Source organism: Nerophis lumbriciformis, linkage group LG06 (genome assembly GCF_033978685.3).
Source record: "Nerophis lumbriciformis linkage group LG06, RoL_Nlum_v2.1, whole genome shotgun sequence".
Lineage (NCBI taxonomy): Eukaryota > Metazoa > Chordata > Actinopteri > Syngnathiformes > Syngnathidae > Nerophis > Nerophis lumbriciformis.
The window spans coordinates 41,284,139-41,291,341 of record NC_084553.2 but is presented as its reverse complement, the minus strand read 5'-3'; the positions used below and the strand labels follow the sequence as shown (position 1 = coordinate 41,291,341).

The following is a 7,203-nucleotide window of genomic DNA, read 5'->3' as shown; positions in this document are numbered from 1 at the left end:
TAAGGTTGTTTATTTTCTCAGATGGCAAAGCTGCCCATTCTTCTTTGCAAAAAGCCTCCAGTTCCTGTAAGTTCTTGGGCTGTCTTGCATGAACTGCATGTTTGAGATCTCCCCAGAGTGGCTCAATGATATTGAGGTCAGCCCTAGTGTGTGAATGTGAGTGTGAATGTTGTCTGTCTGTCTATCTGTGTTGGCCCTGCGATGAGGTGGCGACTTGTCCAGGCTGTACCCCGCCTTTCGCCCGATTGTAGCTGAGATAGGCTCCAGCGACCCCGAAGGGAATAAGCGGTAGAAAATGGATGGATGGATGGAGATTGAGATGGCCACTCCAGAACCTTCACTTTGTTCTGCTGTAGCCAATGACAGGTCGACTTGGCCTTGTGTTTTGGATCATTGACATGTTGGAATGACCAAAAATGTCCCATGCGCAGCTTCCGGGCTGATGAGTGCAAATTTTCCTCCAGTATTTTCTGATAACATGCTGCATTCATCTTGCCATCAATTTTGGCCAACTTTCCTGTGCCTTTGTAGCTCACACATCCCCAAAACATCAGTGATCCACCTCCGTGTTTCACAGTAGGAATGGTGTTCCTTTCATCATGGGCCTTGTTGACTCCTCTCCAAATGTAACGTTTATGGTTGTGGCCAAAAAGTTCAATTTTGGTCTCATCACTCCAAATTACTTGGTTCCAGAAATTTTGAGGCTAATCTCTGTGCTGTTTGCCGTAATGTAAGTGGGATACTTTGTGACATTTGCGCAGAAATGGCTTTCTTCTGGCGACTCGACCATGAAGCCCATTTTTCTTCAAGTGCCTCCTTATTGTGCATCTTGAAACAGCCACACCACAATTTTTCAGAGAGTGCTGTATTTCAGCTGAAGTTATTTGTGGATTTTTCTTTGCATCTCGAACAATTTTCCTGGCAGTTGTGGTTGAAATCTTTGCTGGTCTACCTGACTGTGGTTTGGTTTCAACAGAATCCCTTATTTTCCACTTCTTAATCAGCGTTTGAACACTGCTGATTGGCATTCTCAATTCCTTGGATATCTTTTTATACCCCTTTCCTGTTTTATGCAGTTCAATTACCTTTTCTCGCAGATCCTTTGACAATTATTTTGCCTTCCCCATGACTCAGAAGCCCAGAAACTCACTGACCTTTTATACACACACATTAATTACAAACAGGTCACAGGTGAGGATTGGAACCTTGATTAGCCATTCAAACCTGTCTGTGTCAACTTTTGTGCATGTTATCAGATCAAAGTCACTGGGTATGTAAACTTTTGATCAGGGTCATTTGGGTACTTTCTTTTGTCATTTTGATTTAAAAAGAGTAAACACAGTTGTTTGCCAAAAAATAGCTTCACACAACCATTAAGCATGAGTGGAAGAAAGGTTTTTGTGTTAACATTCATATTCTCTGAAGAATGGCCAAGAAATCATACATTCTCCCAGGTATATATATATATACATATGGTGTTATTCTCAACTGAGTACTCTGTATAATCAAATGCATGCAACTGATACAGTGGGCTTTTGAATAATTCATGGGTTGAAAGTGAAACGCCATGTAACAGGACACGTGAGTGTGAGAGAGTATGGTCCCATTGGGGGCATAAGGCCTAAGAAAATATCAGACATGCACAGCAGGGACTGTGTCAAAGTGGCCGTCAGAGTCCGACCATTCAACAAGGTAAATAAACACTGTGTTTTTGTTTTATCTTTATTAGGGTTACCGTTTACACTTAGGCTAAAAAAGGGTCAAGTTTACTTTTTTACTTTTGAGTACCGGTAGATTTTAAAAAACGACTTCTGGCTCCTATATATTTTAACAGAGAGAGCGGGATGCGGGCAGCCGCTGCGTCATCTCCATGGCAGCGAGCTCCATCACCATCCATGATCCTCGCCATTCCCAGTGCAGTCGCTCATTCTGTTTCGACTACGCGTACTGGTCTCACAGCGGCTTCATTCAAGACCACAATGGCCTCTACATGCCGGAGGAGGTCGGGGGACGTTATGCTGACCAGGTCAGATTTGAGTCACCCAAGTGGTTGAATCCATTTATCAACTTTGAAATTGACTTATTTCTCCACAGGATTGTGTTTTTCATGACCTTGGAGAGGGAATACTAGAGAATGCACTGCAGGTACCAAACATCTAACTTTTTTTTTTTTTTTCAATTTTTAAAAAAAATAATTTTTTGGGGCCATCTCCGTGATTATTTGCTGCGTGTATACATTTTGCGTCAACAGCCAAGGTGAATTTTTGTATCCTGTAAGTTTTTTATAAAAAGGTTTCAATATAATTTTCATACCAAACAATGTAGGCCCTATTTTGAGAAAAGGTCTAAAATCATGCATCGATTCTGAATCCAATCGTCACCCCAAGAATCCAAAACGAATGGTGGGTTGTTGGAACCATAGATATCTTATATAGTGATCCCGCAAGGGACCGCTACTGTCTATTGGCGCTGCCGACCCGTAGGGCCGCCATCTTAAACCGGTAAACATCTCCATCAAGTGAAAAGATCAATGAAGTGTCAGCACATTTAATCCATCATAACTTCCTCAACAATTAATCGATTTTCAGATGTTTTTTTAAAAATGCAAACTTCATACATGTATCTATGATACAGAAAAATGAATAGTCGTATTTTAATACTCAATGGGATTAACAATAATACAATATGTAGACTAGACTGTAGACAGGTATTTTGCAAACACTTTAAACACATATATACACTTTTCTATTTATAATATATACCTTTATACCATATAACCTGCACTTTTTAAAACATACTCCAACCTTTCTTCATTAATTATGTTGTAGTGGTACTCATTGAGCTAACTTTGGTACATTGGGTACTAATTTTATGCCATCTCATGTTTGCTGCTATGACAAAGGTCCTTGAATATCAACACACTATATATATATATATATACATATATATATATATATATATATATATATATATATATATATATATATATATATATATATATATATATATATATGAGATAGGCTCCAGCGCCCCCCGCGACCCCAAAAGGGAATAAGCGGTAGAAAATGGATGGGATGGATATACGGTATATGTATATATATATATATATGTTTATATACAAGGACCTTTGTCATAGCAGCAAACATGAGATGGCATAAAATGTATATATACACACACATATATACACATATGTATATATATATGCATATATATATATATATATATATATATATATATATATATATATATATATACATACAGGTAAAGGCCAGTAAATTAGAATATTTTGAAAAATTTGATTTATTTCAGTAATTGCATTCAAAAGGTGTAACTTGTACATTATATTTATTCATTGCACACAGACTGATGCATTCAAATGTTTATTTCATTTAATTTTGATGATTTGAAGTGGCAAGAAATGAAAATCCAAAATTCCGTGTGTCACAAAATTAGAATATTACTTAAGGCTAATACAAAAAAGGGATTTTTAGAAATGTTGGCCAACTGAAAAGTATGAAAATGAAAAATATGAGCATGTACAATACTCAATACTTGGTTGGAGCTCCTTTTGCCTCAATTACTGCGTTAATGCGGCGTGGCATGGGGTCGATGAGTTTCTGGCACTGCTCAGGTGTTATGAGAGCCCAGGTTGCTCTGATAGTGGCCTTCAACTCTTCTGCGTTTTTGGGTCTGGCATTCTGCATCTTCCTTTTCACAATACCCCACAGATTTTCTATGGGGCTAAGGTCAGGGGAGTTGGCGGGCCAATTTAGAACAGAAATACCATGGTTCGTAAACCAGGCACGGGTAGATTTTGCGCTGTGTGCAGGCGCCAAGTCCTGTTGGAACTTGAAATCTCCATCTCCAGAGAGCAGGTCAGCAGCAGGAAGCATGAAGTGCTCTAAAACTTGCTGGTAGACGGCTGCGTTGACCCTGGATCTCAGGAAACAGAGTGGACCGACACCAGCAGATGACATGGCACCCCAAACCATCACCCAACCATGCAAATTTTGCATTTCCTTTGGAAATCGAGGTCCCAGAGTCTGGAGGAAGACAGGAGAGGCACAGGATCCACGTTGCCTGAAGTCTAGTGTAAAGTTTCCACCATCAGTGATGGTTTGGGGTGCCATGTCATCTGCTGGTGTCGGTCCACTCTGTTTCCTGAGATCCAGGGTCAACGCAGCCGTCTACCAGCAAGTTTTAGAGCACTTCATGCTTCCTGCTGCTGACCTGCTCTATGGAGATGGAGATTTCAAGTTCCAACAGGACTTGGCGCCTGCACACAGCGCAAAATCTACCCGTGCCTGGTTTACGAACCATGGTATTTCTGTTCTAAATTGGCCCGCCAACTCCCCTGACCTTAGCCCCATAGAAAATCTGTGGGGTATTGTGAAAAGGAAGATGCAGAATGCCAGACCCAAAAACGCAGAAGAGTTGAAGGCCACTATCAGAGCAACCTGGGCTCTCATAACACCTGAGCAGTGCCAGAAACTCATCGACTCCATGCCACGCCACATTAACGCAGTAATTGAGGCAAAAGGAGCTCCAACCAAGCAGTGCCGGCCCAAGCCTCCATGGGGCCCTAAGCAAAATTAGATTTTGGGGCCCTCTATTTCTGCCAATAATATTGATTGATCATTCACACACCTACTATAAACTCATTGCGGCTCTGGCAGTGTTGTTTACATTATCCTATTGTCAGCCTGGCATGTCTTTACAAATGACATGTCATTTATAAAGATATGGGGGTGGCCCAGTTTATAACATAAATAATACTAATGAATGAACGAATGATGCCCAGAGTGCCACATATGGTTCCTAATCTTAAAATGTAGAAAACATTCAGCTACAAGAGTGGCCTGGGGTTGAACAGTCCAAGTGATAAAGCTTTGCATTTACGGTAAAAGTGTCATCTTGTCTCATCAGTCTTGTACATATTAGTCTTTAATTACTAGTTTATATTTTTAGTTAATTGTTCATATTTAATGTTTACTTTGTACAAAGAGAGCGCAGTCTACTGAAGTTAAATTCTCAATAGTTTACCCCTTTGAAAGACGCAAGGGAAATTCCTTCCATTTCACCATGTTGCTACAATGATCTTCACTGTTTTCATGCTGTTTCAGCAGTGCACCTATGTTGACCCAATCCAGCTGTCCCTCGGCTGCCAGTTTTTAGGACTTTTTGGAAAATAATTTGCAGCAAAAGCAATAGACTGCATCTTTACTTCTTGAATAAGTCAGCCAGCTACGCTTGACTTTTTCTCCATTGACTAGCTGTCTGTAGGTATAATGATAATGAAAACTTCGGCCATCATGCCGTTTGGGGAATGAAAAGTTCTCCTTAATAGACAGTGGTCCTCTGATCACCTGCTCAGTCCTGTCTGAATCTGAGAGGAAAGAAGGCCACTCAGCTGGGTCAACTGGCGGAGCTGATGATGGTCCATGGTGTGAAGGGGACGTTGTGGTGGAAGTTGCTGAGGAAGTGACCAAAGAAAGACAATGACTAAAAAAGAAGGACCTATAAGGTCATTAAATTGCACTGTTGGACATAATTATTAATCTCAGAATGTTCTGCAGTACAATGAGCAATTACAAAGGGTGTTTTGCAGTTAACTTACTAGATAAATCAGCTGTGGTTTCAGACATGGAGGGGACAGTGGGCACAGAGGGTGGAGGTGTGTGAGAGAGCACTGTAGAGGATGGAGATGGACCTAAGATGAAATACATACATACATACATATAGGCACACATATTAATGAGATACTTTGACTATATTAATTTCCCTTCAAGTGTAATGTTTATACTAAGAAATTAAATGTATACCGTGACAGTCTTTTCCTCACCTGATTCGTCACTCACAGTTGAGCCTGAGGATGTGGACTGGCTCTGGGCTGATTTTGTGCCTCCAAAGTATTTTAACAATGCTCCTGGGGAAGTTTCACATAACTTATGAGTTGATGTAAAAAATAATGTTTATTTTACTCAAATAAATTACCGTGCTCTGCTGCAAACAATTTGTGCAAACAACATATCTCACTAGTAACCTGATGCTAAAAACATATTGCTAGCACCTGATGCTAAAAACATATTGCTAGCTAGCTAACGTCACCTAGCTAAAGCTAATTACAGCTACAAATCTCTTTGATAAACTTTTTATTACCAAGTCATGCAAACATACCTTTATCATGGCATTTTTTCTCCTCTTCCACTTTCTTCATCTTCCTTTTTTCTGCACCTGAAGGATATGTCCTTTTTTGTGACATTGTTTTGCCTCTATCTGCGCTTTTGATGCCCAGTGCGCACTGGCATTGCACGGCGGGCGGCAAACGTCACAGGTGCAGCAGAGGCGCAGTTTTACATTTAAAGAGAGGCAGGAAGAATCACTAGGCCTAGATCAGCAGCAGCACTCTGTTGACCTAAAATTGTGTTTTTGTACAATAATATATCTTTGATCATTTAGAAATCATCAGTCAGACTCGTACATGCAAAAAATAAAAAATAAGACATTTTTGTTAATTGCTTTTGGGGGCCCCCTGGTGGCCGCGGGGCCCTAAGCAAGCGCTTAGTACGCTTATGCCTTGGGTCTGCAACCAAGTATTGAGTATTGTACATGCTCATATTTTTCATTTTCATACTTTTCAGTTGGCCAACATTTCTAAAAATCCCTTTTTTGTATTAGCCTTAAGTAATATTCTAATTTTGTGACACACGGAATTTTGGATTTTCATTTGTTGCCACTTCAAATCATCAAAATTAAATGAAATAAACATTTGAATGCATCAGTCTGTGTGTAATGAATAAATATAATGTACAAGTTACACCTTTTGAATGCAATTACTGAAATAAATCAAGTTTTTCAAAATATTCTAATTTACTGGCTTTTACTTGTATATATATACACATATATGTATATATACATATATACACGTATATGTATACATATATATACATATGTATATACGTATATATACATATAAATATACATATATATATATATATATACATATATATATACACATATATATATACACACATATATACATATACATATAAATATATATACATCCATCCATCCATCCATCCATCTTCTTCCGCTTATCCGAGGTCGGGTCGCGGGGGCAGCAGCCTAAGCAGGGAAGCCCAGACTTCCCTCTCCCCAGCCACTTCGTCCAGCTCCTCCCGGGGGATCCCGAGGCGTTCCCAG

General features: G+C 39.7%; 1 long non-coding RNA gene across 1 annotated transcript; it reads right to left on the bottom strand.

The window, feature by feature from the left end:
• Nucleotides 1–5,220: 5,220 nt before the first annotated feature.
• LOC133608336 (uncharacterized) lies at nt 5,221–6,202 on the bottom strand. Its single transcript, XR_009815563.2, has 3 exons — nt 5,843–6,202; nt 5,618–5,710; nt 5,221–5,473 (listed from the first exon to the last, which is right to left on the bottom strand). It is a non-coding gene; the product is annotated as an uncharacterized lncRNA (long non-coding RNA).
• Between the last annotated feature and the right edge of the window lie 1,001 nt (nt 6,203–7,203).